Source organism: Anopheles funestus, chromosome 2RL (genome assembly GCF_943734845.2).
Source record: "Anopheles funestus chromosome 2RL, idAnoFuneDA-416_04, whole genome shotgun sequence".
Classification (NCBI taxonomy): Eukaryota; Metazoa; Arthropoda; class Insecta; order Diptera; family Culicidae; genus Anopheles; species Anopheles funestus.
This window is the reverse complement of record NC_064598.1, coordinates 56,450,737-56,465,960: the sequence shown is the minus strand read 5'-3', so window position 1 is coordinate 56,465,960 and position 15,224 is coordinate 56,450,737.

Sequence of the window (15,224 nt, the reverse complement as noted above, 5' to 3'; positions counted from 1 at the left end):
TTCTGTTGGTTGATGCTATCTTTTTAAAATGCGCGGTATGGTGAAAACAAAACATTTGCAAAAACATTTCAATGTGAATTAATACAATGTATACGCAAAAATACATGTTTAATTTTGACTGTTCATAAATGTAGAGCAAAAAATAAAAAAAAATCTTTAAATTTATGTTTTTATTTAAAAACAAAATTATTTTTTTTTTATATTTATGTTTTTATATTTGCCATTCCGATATTTCTAAACTATAATTCTTATGATCGAATTATATTCGTGTGAATAATATTGGCCCTCGAACAATATAGCCGATAGTCAAAAATACACCTAATTTGGGTTAAAACTTTGAATGGAATGGATTCAAGATTAAACATTATTTGTATTTTACATTAGTATATGTCCAGTATACTATTATGTAGTAAAAAGGATATTTTCCCTTTAATTTGCCATGTTTGCATGCCCAATTACTTTGGTATTTTGCATTGTACAAAATAGTTCTCATATTTCCTGTATGTGTTGTACATAATCGATCCATCCTGAAAACCTCAAACGCTACCAACACACTTTTGAATGAGTAAGAAGTATTGTTCATCATGCATAAAGTAGCAATAAAAGCGTAACCGCTTCGACCCATTTGTACAATGAACAGTGATGCCGAACAACCAAGATTACGATTTCCATGTTATCTGAATCTAAATTTATCCTATTCTACTTACTACGTTAGCAGGTTTGAGCTACGGCAAAGAACTTATCAAACTTAGACGAGTTTGTTCAAGAAAAGCATGTTAAGAAGGCTAGCTGCCATTGCATGCTCCATAAACGGTAGGAGGTCTGGTAATGATCCTGTAAATGGTGTGTAGCACCATACATTTGCAATGGAGCTCAACAACAGTTTGGAGGCATGGAGAATTGTATGGCAAACCCTCATTCCACACAATTCGCCATAAACAATTAGCACGAGTTCCCACTAAAATCTTCGCCCAATTTTTAGCTATAGTACAATTTGTCAATATTTTATTTGACTACTTAATTAGGGGTTCAAAAATTGATTGAATTTTGAAACATGCCAGTGTGAATGGCTGGAAAATTTTATCGCCCGTTAATTGTGCATTAATAATTTGGATTAACCATGATAATTCTATCGTCGTATTTGCCACGTCCTTTAAGTATACTACCTATTTACCTATTTATGATACATTACATACATAGTCTCGGGCACAAGACTTTGACATTCTTTTTCACATATTTAATGAAATGAAAGAAAGATTTAATACACATGCTCACAGAACATAAACTAAGTTATTATGAACTTATTTGTGAGTGAATTACAATTCTCTCCAAGCATAAACTTCATTGGACTTCAACCTTTTACCCACGGTACGGAAGCAAAAACTGGGAAAGGAAATAAAAAATCTTTATTTATAGCCATGCTGAATAGGATGCTCTACTGATGATAGCACGGAAACGACAGCGTAATGAACCGTTGCCAGGACAAACGAAATCTCAGCAATCGTATGGGAAATGTTCTACTTCTGGCGTCAGTATGTCGCCCCGAAGCGATATTGCGCTAGCGATGTGTATAAACCGAGAAAAGAATTCCAGCGAAATCTTTATAGAGTAATGTTTGTTTCCTTCCGCTTGTTCGTTTGTGTATCGATGGATTCGTACATCGCTCGAATCAGTAAAGCATCTATTTGCAGACCGTGCATAACTTTCTTCTTCACGGTACGGATGAATCTTGCTACAGGATGAATATTTCGACTCATTCTTCACAACAAAAGCATCGTACGTACCAGACAAAACTTCGCTTTTATATGGAGATTTCGTCAGCACATTGGATCCGGAAGTAGCTGGCACATTTATTGTGCTGGGTAGGACCAGATACACTGTAAGAACAAGCGTTGACGAAACAAGCTTTGCTCGATAATTTACACAGAATTATCGTATTCCCCTCCGCAAACGCTCGCTTCGAGCACAGTATGATCACAGCGCGCTTCATTGGACCGCGAACATAATTAATCCTGAACACGCGACACGCGGACGCTAAACTTTGTCGCCAAATGACGGATGAAATAGCGCGCGGCTGGGAGAGTGCTGCAGCTTTTGAAAGGCCTTGGTGCTTTTGCCAGCACCACACTACGATAGCAGCCAACAACAATAACAAAACAAAAAAAAAAACACATAAATTACTTTGAATCCGATTTTGGCACGATTTGGACCTCACACATGGCTGATGGAGGGAAGGATGCCACTAGCGGAGCTGAATTAAAGAGGCCAAAACGCAGGAACGACGTGATACCTTACGGCTTTGCATTTTGCCTTCATAATCTGTGCCTGTGGGAATGATCAATTGCACACTGCGGAGGACGATGTTAGAAGCCTGAAATGAAGGCGCGATATAACACGTAACACGTTAGGCGTTGCCATATTATACGAGAAGTCATTACACCTTTAGCGGACGACTGCATAGCCACTTGTGGGGGTAAATGTTTTCTTCAACATCTTTTTTAAAGATGTAATTGTTTTGAATCGTCAAATCAAAACACGATCAATCAATAAAATTTTATTACACTTTCTGTTTGGGTTGGCATGTTTCAATGACTGGTTTGCTTCCTTCTTTATATATAGGTATATGCCTTCTTTCCTGTTTCACCGTTTATCAATCTTTACGCCTCACATGTTTATGCACTCGTCGTTCAACCACAGTGTGCTTGCAAAATGCACCTTTAGACGTGCGATTTCTCCAATTTGGAATTTGCGCTGCGTATGTGTCATTTGATTAGTTTTTTTTGTGCACATTTTCTATGCCCATCCAGGTCAGTCCACAACAGAAGCTCGACTATGCGCGTTTAGTTGTAGTTGACGAATATGGTTGGTGGAAGATATACGGAATACTAAACAGAACTCAAACTAAACACAATTTGCTGCTTGTCTAATTCGCAAAAGTATCAACGAACAAATGTCTTAAGCTTAAGAATTAGCTTTGTCGCTTTAATCAGCAAACTTACGATGGACACAACAATGTTCCGTTGACAACGAATTGATCGTAAAATGGATATTAAATGCATAACCAATAACAATCAACATTACTTATAGTCTCTTAATTATACACTTTCCATTATAACGAATAATTAAATATATTCTTAGTGTAGCACGAATAACATTTTTCTAAATGATTTTCCCATTATCAAAAATGAAAATGCCTAAATTTGTTTTCATTAATAATTTTGTGGATTCGTGACATATAAATTCCATGAAATGTTAATAGCTTGTGAGCCGATTTCATGGTTAGAAACTAATTAAAAAATAGTTTTTAAAAGATCGTAGGTGGATGTTTTGGTCTCTCTCTCTTTCTCACTTTATCTATCTATTTAATTTTCTCTTTCTTTCTCAAAGCAAACCATTCCGAACACTAATGTAGAATATTGTTTGAGGATTCTTACAAACTCGTCCTTCCCTGAGAATATAACAACTGATCCGTTCTAAATCTAAAAACTCAAAATCCAAAAGATCCTTGATAATACCTGTTTGCCTACAAAATTTGGTGTGTGCATCAATTGTGCGATCACTAAACAAATAGAGAAAAGTAAACATATTTTCAAGTTACGTTTACTACCAACATAATATAAAAATCTTGTCGAAAACTGTCTTCCAAGGAAGCAACCATCTTTCTCGAGCGCATTTTGACATCTTTCTAGTATGAAATGGTTCTAGATGCATTGATTAGAATTTTAGTTTTATGTATTCTTCTAACTGGAATAAAGGCAAATCATGGAAGAGTTAAATATCCAAACAGAAACAGAGTTTGGTGTGCTATAAATCTTATGTAGTGTGACGAAGGAAGGCTTGAGCACCTTTTTGTTTCCTACTGGCACCAACAAAAAGCATTCATCTTGATCTGTTTGGTACGAACGAACAGATCGAGCCATAGTATGCCTGCCAAGTATACGAGGTTAAGTTGAACTTTACGGATCATGGAAGCTTGTGAAAGATAAATTTTTTACGCACATATAAATCGGAAAGCCCGCGTATCCCTTCGGGCTCTGACAGCGTTGAACCTTTTAGGGGCGTACAGAACGCGGCAGCAATGGCGGTGCGAATGCGCTACGGAATGGAAGACCAATAAATTTTCATCTCGGCCTGAGCGCACAGGTTTTCCGGATTTTCCTTTCCGGATCCGCCATCGTCGTCGTGCATTTGCGTTCGAGCGCGGGAATTCAATAAACCATTTCCCTTCGCAGGACGCGATTCGCGAGTGGATTGCGTTGGTGCTACTCAGCGAATTTCTAAACTATGCATCCAATCACAGGCCATCGACCAGAGCAGGGTGGGTACAGGAGCGCAGGATGAAACAGTGCCATCGCTACACTGAACGGTTGGCTGCATTTAGTTGCAGGAACCCGAGCTATGCGTCCTCGCAGCATGTGATGTCGGAATTGCGAACGCATAAAAACAAATAAACCACCGTTGCACGGGAATCCGTTACCAACGCGTAACGGAAACGGACTGACTCTAGGAATCTTTGCCAGCCGCCCGAACCGAGTCGCCGTGAATTGAGCACGTATGTAAAAATGTTATTTAATAACTGTTTATATGACATTCCACTAAATAAAATAATGCATAAATTACGGAATAGTGCACAATAAAGTGAAACTAAAAATGAAATATGCCCACCGAAACGACACATGGGTGTTCTAAAGGTATTTTTTGTGATACCCTGCCGAAACCGCATCCGTGCTTATACGTATGCACGCGTGAATGCACGCACGAAAATACGCATCATATGCATCCGTTAGCTGGACGGAAAACAGCAGTAAACTCAAGCGCGACACTATTGCTCTTGCGAGACAAATTGGTCTTTGTGTGCCATTGCACTTTGGGCTATAGAACGTTTGCAAAAACGCAAACTAAGGACGGATCTTGGAATATGACCCATGATGCTGCTTCACAATGGGTATCGTACCCGGATTAGGGACAAAAAGGGAACTAGAAATAACAATTTGAAATAAAGTTCTTGCAGTAGCTCTTGTCAGTTCATAATTATAAGTGCTTTTGGCACATTTATAGATTGGCAATAGGTATCGAAAATTGTCATAAGAACGGTTACTGGTAGGCAATATAATTTTCTTTTTTCGCCATTGCTTTTATCAAACTATCACTGTGCACGGTTACGATTCTAGTCCAGCAAAGCCATCATGGCTGTTTGAAAGGATGTCACACCATGCGTTTAATCTACGACATAGATGATATTCTCGTTGACGTTGTCCACGATTTGCACAAAGCACGGTTAGAAAACGCACCCACATTGTTTCCATTTGCTTCGACGATGAATCGATACAACGACTCAACAAGACCCCTTGCAATGATTTTTTTAAACAAGTTCCAAAAATCCTTTGCTTCATACTTATTCACAAAGCTGGTCATAAAGAATCAACCAAATCCACTGATTTATTGACGACAGCAGGATGGATGGGAGTTGGTAGGAAATTCAAGAAAATTGCTGCTGGATAAGGAATCCGCATTTTTTTCTGCTTTAGGTGTAAAGGCTTTGCATCTAGGTTGCAAATAGCAATGGCAATGATATTCCATAGTACCACGTACACACCGCTCAGAGGCAGCAAAAGGTTGGAATCCTTTCAATAAACAACTAATAAATTTCGTCTTCGGAAAATGGATATATATACATATATATGTTTGTATGTATGTGTCTGTTCCTTATCGCTTTTATTTTAAACAAATTTGTTTCGTAAGCCTCGGACGGTGCAATCCTGGGCTGTTGGCATTGACTAAGCTTGCGATTGTACCACCAGATGTGTTCAAAGACGTTGAAAATCGTTCGAGTTTCGAATACGTGGGGTAACGGTACGCCACAACCAATTGTGGTGCATTTCTATCGTGGACAGCTGATGTCTGTCCAGCAGTTGGAATCGCTGCTGTACTCCCTGAAGCGTATAACAAAGAGAAATACGAACGGAACGATTGCCCATAGGTAATCCCAACTAATAACAGCGATTTAAATCGAAGAAAGCTGATCAGCAAACACATCAGTCAGCTATATGATCTTATGGAAGCGATCATACCGCTTAGTTGTTGGTCTGTTTGGATAGTTACTGCTAGAAAATAAAAACAAAAAAAGTGAAAACTATGCGCAGAGCGTCTGCTTGCAGCAGGAGAAGTTTAAGAGAAGTGCTGGATGGAAGAAGTTATAAATAATAATTTAAAATGCAAGTTTCGCCTAAATGGTTGCGTCGGTTTTTCGCTTCGTAATGAATTTGGCGTAGTTTCTTACCAAAGAGCAAAACCCCAAGCGAGAACGATGCGATGCCATAGATGTATGCGAAAGTGTTGTTAATTAGCGGAGAAAGATTAATGCATTGCTTCATATCCCTTTTGTGGCCATTGAGCTTTCTTGAAGTGAAGAGGTTTTATAGAGAAACGAAAATGGCGGTGAACAGTTTCTTGTTCGACAAAGAATTTCCATGAAGTGGTAACAGCTGGAAAGTTTGACGATGCTTATGTTCATCCGAGCAACATTCACCAAAAATGTTTGCTCCTTTCCCGTTTGCGGATTTTGGGCAGCATTTTGCACGGTTCGTCGAATTGCAAACACCTATAGGTAATACCGCTCCATGGAAGTGTGCTTGGCGGTCGACAGAAATTCCTTCACCTTCGTAATTACTCGTGACCGAAGTGTAAGGTATAACCGGTGTGAGAATGATAAAGTTGTATAACCAATATGAGAGAAATTCACTAAACTTTATGAATATGTTTATCTTTGTTTTGTTCACCACCTTAAGAAACGGAAACAGAAAAGAGCGTACTGTTCGTAATCAAAATATAAAGAGCCACGATAGTCGTTTGGACAGTAATGTAATTTAAAACAGCAATAGTGAAGCTCAATCCGGATGCGAAGGAAAGCAAATGTACAAATTGTCGGCACAGGCCCACCCGGGTGGAGGAAAATGAAAAAAAATGTGCTGCAGTCCTTTAAGCACAATAGTTTCATCGGAAAATAAAATAGAATGAAAATATTTTACCTAATGAGATACAGTTTACAAGTTGTTACCTTTGCTTAATCAAATCAAGGTTAGCGATGATTTGTATTGAAATTTTACGCAGTAAAATACAAAAAATACCTTTTACTATCAAATATCACTGTTTTTACTTTCAAAACGAAAAACATCGGGTAACGTATTAAATCGGGTAACGTAATTAAAACAAATAATTCTGTTATACTGCTATTATTTTACTGTAGGTTAAATAACAGATTAGTAAAGCTTTTGTATAGTTGTGTAGAAAACTTTTTGAAGTGTAAGCTATGAACAACAAACAGAGATGAAAAATATGTTTAATCCGACGACGAATCATCGTGCTATGCCAACATCAAGTATGCTTGAATAAAAAGGACCTTCTTTCGCCTTTTTTCCTCTCGTATAATTTATTACCACTGATAATGAAAAATAAAAGACGATCCATTTCTTTGCTCACGAATGCGCTGTACACTATCTATACGTGGGAGAAGATCTGTACGATACGTAGCGGAAGGGAAACGATACACCGAATGTCGAAAAAGTAAGGAAAGACACCAACGATGCAATGGTGAACAGCTAAGGGGCACACTTGTGAGTGAAGTCATATGAAATGTGGTGAGAAATGCAATGAAGGACGAATGTTCACCTTAATTTCTAATGCTCAGCACTGGTCCTGCACGAACGTCCTGACCGATGAAAAGCGAGAGATTAAAAGAGAAAGCACGAGAGATAGCCAGAAGGAAAGATGGTTTACCAACCAAAGATGTGGAATGTATTTGAGAGGTGCAATATGAAACACGCTCAATATGATAGAAAGAGATAGCAGCAGCAACAAAAACAACAACAAAAACAAGCCAGAAAAATAGCGAAAAGAAAATAGAAAATGTAAGGGAGTTTCAAGTAGGATGAAATTAGGGTACTTCTTCAATCGGTTTGATCCTCAAATGATGCTTTTCATTGGTTGAAAGACATGAAAGATATAAATCACCTCCGATGTGTTGTAATATATTTTGATTTAATATCAAACTCAGGATACATTATGAAGAATAATGATAGCCAAAGGAAAGGGAACATTATACAACACACATACACAGGCATACTCGCACGATAGAGATAGAGACACAGCTTGAACAGAAAAAAGGACATAAAACATTATCTTAAGCTTTCACTAACCAACAAAAAAACTTGTTCACGATCTGGTCGAAAAGTAAAAAAGGTGTGAGAACAAATTATGCATCATTTAAATATTCACACCAAACATATCGCAATCCTTCCGTACTCAGTTACAGATAGATTAATTTTTTTCCGTAACATAAGTTAAGTATTGCCGAAAGCAGGAAAGAGAATTCATCAAAGATACTTTGAAAATCGCGGTATAGATAAAAAGCATTTTTTAACGCACTAATCGATTGATAATGTGTGCGAATCGTGTCTTTTTGCGTTTGTGTTTACAGCAAATTTTGATTCACCAAACATGGTCCTATTATTGCAATAAATTACTTCATTATATAAGACTGCTGGTACCGCTGCGATAACAAAGCTAACACCTAAATCGCCTTTTTGTCTGGTCATCGCAGTGCTGATGAATGATTGTTTTTGGGTGAAACGATGCAGTTTTGGTCTTTTTGCACAGGATTGCTTTTTTATTTGCGGAACACATTCGTCTTGTTTTTTCCTAGCGCCGCAATGGCTTCTGTTTTTTTTTTGTGTGTGATCTACTGCACCGAATTTTTGCAGCGCGCTATATACTTTGGCATCCATATTTATCAGTATTATGATAATAAGTCTCGATCTTGAATAAATTTGAAATAAAATTGTTACGCCACGTCAAGCAAACGTGATATATTTGTTGATTTTTCCCAATAATTTTTCTTTTTCCTGCAGTTTTTATTGGGAGGATTTTCATTCTAGTCGTATCAGTGCTTTTGCCTCGCTTTGCTGGCTCGCCCCATGCCGGCCGCCAATTTTCTCCAGCACTCTGTCTTTCTTTTCTGCGACTTCCATTATCAGGAATTCGATAGCGTCTTCGTGCTACTTTTTGGCACCCCCTTATCTGGTAAGATGATTCTCTTTTCCGTTTTCCCATTTGTGCGATTCTTTTTTTCCGTTTCAACAAAGGGAAGAAATTTCCTCAAGTCCTATCCACAATGTCCTCGAGGCGCTTCCGTTGCTGCTAGTGGTAGTACTGCTGCTGCTACTGCTGCTGCTGATGCTAAATCCCCGCTCTCCCATCTTCTTCACAGCATTTCTGACCAAAATAACTTTCTCGGGGCACAGCCTCCGGCTGACGCGTCCTTCTAGACGGTCGGATACTCGCGACCAGAAGTATCAGCAATAGATCTTCCTTTCTCATGAAAATTTATTGCTGTTCTTTGCAATTTTCTTTTTCTGACATATTTTATCTTTCTTCTTCAGCGTACCAACACCCTCGAGTCGTAGAAATGAAGCTGGTAGGCAGGGCCACCAGGCTACCATTTTCGTCAAATGTTTCGAATTTGGTTGGTTTTCCTCATTCTGCTTGTACGCGGAAAAATATTGTAGAAATAATATCAGGATGGACCAAAGCGAGAGCACCAGTTGGGATGCCAACCGATATCCTTGAGATTGTTTCGTTCATGTGCGTTGTTATGTAATGGGAATGGTAGCCTTTCTTTTGGATAAGACGTCGTGAACCATTTAAATGTGCTTGCTTCGCAGTAGCGATACAACCTTCGATCAATACATGCTTGAGGGATACATCTCTAGGCGAGCACTGACCACAATGAGTTGCGAAGCTCTAGGACAGGGAGTGAGAAAACAAGATTTATTATTTGCTAGCATTTTGTTTTCGTAGCCAGGATAAGGTTTTGTGTTATATTTGGGTTATTTATGAACTAAATTAAATCAATTTGAACAATTATGCGTTAGTGGTCCGTTTTTCCTTTTAAATCGACTCTCGAAGAAATAATGTTTTAAAAGTGTGTATATGTAATATGTGTATACATAAGACATATGATTAAGAAATTAATGTAGTGATGAAATAGAACTTGAAACTAATAGATTAAATAGAACCAATCCATGTGAAAAATATTCGATCCAGTATTCGATCATTTGTGAACAATCAATTGGAATATAAAAGAATTTTGAATGGTTAAGGGGTTTATAATTCTTTTTTTTTTGTTTTTCCTGGAACAGAGTAGATACTAAACAATAACTACCTGTCGATGATATTAAATTGTCATGTCAGCTTTTTATTCAATATTGTGTTATTTATAAACTTTGAAAATCATGCTTATTTTTCATATTAAACAAAGGTTTCACGCAAGTGAGCATATTTTGAACCATTAGCATAACGATCGTGAAAAGAAGCGTGCGTTTGTGTTTTTGACTCGCTGAATTAAGAGCGAGGCTAACGTCGCCGCAATCCAATTAAAATGACACATGATTCCCGTTAAGAACAAAGTGATAATACAAAAAAGCTATCTTGCGATCCTTGGGTGGTTTAAGGATCTATGAGTAACTTCAACCCCTGCTACGTGCGATGAGACGTAACAGCTCAGAATTTCATTAATTTAAATTAATTACACAAGCAATCAACTATCCTTGCCGCCCGTGTAAATTTGAGCAAGGTAAACGCATCCTTTACCAGGATGGAATATGTAACAGATAACGATATAATTTTACTAGAATCCACCTGCGATGGACTACATTTTATTAGAAAAATAAATATGGTTTATAACCGAATGCGAATGTTCGAAGTGCAAAAATCGAAGAAATTAAACAATACATATTCTTACTCATATTCATGGTTGCTTTTTGCTACATTTAGTTGGTTGAAAGTGGTACAATATAAAACAATATGTCACTTTCAATTATTTACGGATCTGAATTAAGATAGTACCGATATGTAACTTTAACGGGGAAACCTTTTAAATTTTTGCGAGTATTTTTGCTTGTTATTTTTTTAAATTTGTTAACTCGTCTTGCAGTAGGCGAAATATATAATTACATAATTTTGTCTTTGGCTTCCATACCATACCATGATACATTGCTGGTTATCACTTGATAAGTGTGACGCTTTGAATTTGTTTTCAAAATCTTTGTCATTCTATATTCCTACTTCATAAAAAAAAGCTTCAGTTAATAGCTGTACTGAGATCGCAGTACAGTGTTCATGCCATGCTTTACCCACCCAACTATTCTATGTGTCGAGAATGCCCTATCTTGGCCCATTAGTGACCGTCGTTGAATACACACTGTGAAAGCCAATAGCATTACTAAGCCAACAGGACTCTTCTGCTCGAGTCCCATTGGACTCTCTGCGAACGACGACGACGACGACGACGACGATCTGCGAACCAAAGAGCGTTTTAAATTACAAACTCATTAAAATTTAATTTTTGCATAAATAAGAACACCGGTCCATTTTCCATCTTGTTCACGGTGCCATTTTTCACGAAACCGTAGACATACTTCTTGGAGTGTCAGGATTTCCAGAGGAATTATCTTACCTCAGGGGTAAAAGTAACCACAAAAAGTAGATGAGTGCAAAATGAAGTTGAAGCGTGGAGCATTGTTTTAGAAGGTATGAAACCATCAAGGGCCATATGGCAAAAATAGAAGAAAATTAGGATAGTTAATTTGAAAATGATTGCTAGGCAATTGGACTGGTTGCTATTTGGCGTTGCTATATTGAAATGCAGTTTCTTTTCACGATGAAATTTGTATAACATTTCTATAAAATATGACTAAAACAAATGGAAAGTTGTGATTGTTTAGCAAACATCAAATCATACATTATCTATTTCACAAGCAAAACGGTATTTGTGGTTCAGTGTTCGCATTCGTAGTAAGTAAACAATCTTGTATTTCATCAAACAAGCACTTGTTTTATCCAATAGCCAAGGGATCGGACAGAGCTGCCGCTGATTTATGGAAGGTAAGATTAATCAGGAAAAATAAATTGGGAACAGTAATGACTGAAGGCAAAGTTTGTTTCCTTTCTTGCAGCCTATCGCCAACCCTGCTTTCGTATTCGCTCTTTATCCCAGAACTGCTAGAAAAGGAAAGGAAGATAAATTTATAGAGCAAAGTTTTATTATTTGTAGAAGAAAACTTTTCCTAGATATTTCTTTTTTTTTGCGAACCAACGAGTCCTGTTTTCTTTGTTTCTTCTGTTGGAAGGAATCGCATGCGCTAGCTGCAATAGAAGGGCTCAATGACGGCATTTTGGTGCGAGCACGTACGTGTGCTAAATTTTCCGTTAAGTCGCGTAAATTTAATGAAAATTTATTGTTGCTTCCTGTGGATCATCATTATTCAACATGGTGCCGGTTCGGTTTCGATGGACGTTCAAATCTCCGGTGCAAGTATCGAATGATGTGACGACACGTTATCGGTCATATCATTCATATAGCAGTCAAAAAATGTTTGCTTATAATTCCGTATACATATTATTTTGCAGCATTAGTTTGTAAGATATGTATGTAAAATTATGTATTTAAAAAAACATTTTTTTGGGAAAATATTGATGCACTGAAAACCAAGTTGAAATATACACAAGAAAAAGCTTTGAATGTAAACATACAGGTCGACGGACCAAAACTTGTTTTATGGTATTTTTTATCCAAAACTCGATGAGGAATAGAAGAATAAAAATTAAGTTAACTTGAGAAGATTATACTGTACTCTAATGTAGTTCTCTATATACTTAGATAAAGTAATAAATCTATTCACGATATTCAAAATTTAATGTTCTTAAAAAGTTTCGCGCGTTTATGTGGTTTATATAATGGAAGCCTGTATTACGGTGTACGGTTTCTTCAACTATTACTACAATATTATATTTAACAGTTCAACTATTAACTATTATAGGACTTGAACAAGATACAGCTTTCGATCATACGCTTACCTGGGATTTTTTAAGGTAATTTATGTTTTATACTAACACAGTGGCAAAAGCTTTCAACGCATTACAAAAGTTACCGAACTACCGAACAAACAATAAATCGATACCGACGATATTTAAAATACTTATTTTAACGGCTTAGTGGTAATGCTATAAACGGAGTGTTTTAATCTAACGTATATTGTTTTGGATACAAACCTACTTGCTGTAGTGTTTTATGTTTGATAATGTGGTAGAAATGCTCAAATGTTCAAACATATAACATGTTTTAATAAAAGCAAGGTTACAGCAGTTAAAACAAAACAAATATGTTTATGTAGTCCTGTGTGGTCGATGATATTCTACTGGACCGGCATTTATTTTATTGCAAAGAAATACAAAGATCGAGGTTTTTTTCCTCTGTGTCCTCAGGACTCAAATTTTCCAAGCTTTAAGATGATGGTCAGAAACAAGTTCAGGTACTAGTGGCGTCAAGTTCACCGTCGTATCGTTAAGGTGAACTAGAGCGATGCCACCACTTTACACACACACACATATAAGCACGCACACATGCACACCTTCCTACCACACCACGAAGATGCGACAGTTGAAGATCCAGTTTTGCGTTGGAATTAAGCTTAGTCACATAATCGTCTCTTCCACGGAATTCGTCGGTTTTGGGTTCTCTTTGCTTATTTTGATAATAAATCACAATTTGTTCATAAATCATTTCATGTGACAACATTTTCTCGTTCCTTTTTTACCTTTCACAGTCTTCTCACAAAAAAGTCGTTCATTTGAACGGTGCTACGGTGCTATGTGACCACTTGACTTGCTCCGTTCTTCGTCGTTTCGCTGGAACAGAGAAATGCCTCTCGATCGTCTCGCGGCCAAGGTTGGATGATGCTTAACAAATGTAACGTATGGGGAAAAAGAATTCTCTACAAGGTCTTCCAAAAGCGAATGCTTTATTGTGTATCCTCGTCATTGGTCAGCTCACCGTCACCGTTGGCGTGAAGATGAATTTTGGACTTATGGTTTATCTTTTACCTCGACGTTTTCGTTGCGTTGAACGACACCTTGAACAGCGACAACCTGCACCAGCGTGGTGTTTAAATAGGACAAGTTGATTTCAGCATGCTGTAATGCACTGGGTAACGCAATTTGCAGGCATCTACCGGAACAGGTACGTATCGGGCCCATTATCATTAGCCTTGATGTGCTTAGGCCATAAACATAAAATTGGCAACATTTGAACTATTATATAACGTGACGTAGCAACATGCTACCTAACAACCGTTTCCGTTCCTCTTAGCTCACTTGTACGTTTGAATTGGCAAATACATGTGTTGCCTGCTTAGTGTAGGACATGGACCTTGAGTTTTATGTGGTAAAATAAAAAAGGTACATTACAGGACGCATTTCCATCGAAAGACAAGGTTTTTGTTTGACAAGCTGCTTGTGTTTTTCTTGTCGCTTATGTGTCCTACCTGTCCGATTTTTAAAAGACAAAATTCTTATATTGCCATTTTTTCTTCTGCCTGACGCCGATTGTAGTTTATTTTAGTCGTGTTTTTTCTTCTTCTTAGAATAGGTTATCAGATAGACGGTAGGAAATTCTTTCGTTGTTTAAATAGTGTTTTTAAATTCAAGCAGTATGGTTTGTTATGTACTTGGATTAAGAATAATACTTAGTATACCAAAAAAAAAAATAATAATAATAGAGTTCAAAAGTCGAATGTGTGTGTGAATGGAATTAAATTAATTTATTAAAAATGCTGGACTCAATCGGTCAATCAATCGACAGCAGTTACGTTGACTGGCACTTTTTTCTAATATCAAATTAATAATCAATAGGAATTGATTTTGCTTCAACACTAAATTTCAAAGAAATAATTACCAAAAATGAGCGTAATTTCTTCTGGTTTTGAAAATATGCTAAACTTGATCCCACTAGAGGTGTTCAAAAGTTTGAACAAAGCATTTGGAAATGAAGAAACCATTGTTTCCCTCCAAGAGACCATCAGGTGAGGATGATGGTTGTGAATAAATAGCAAGCTGTGGTATAATATTTATAGTCTACCTCAGTTCCACCACGGACGTAGGAGGAAGATGGTTGCAAAGCGGGTTAAACGAATGGTTGGACAAAATTTCAAGAGCAATGGATCGTTTTCCCGAATGCAGCATCTGGAACAGTGGGAAAAAGGTTTTACAGATCTAGGGGCTTGTTTTCGAGACGTGGTTTGAACCTTTGGCCAGGGAGTGTAATGAAAGCTTGTATACATTTCATCCTCACTCTGACGCATAAAGTTGTGTGTTTGTGTGCGTGTTTGTAT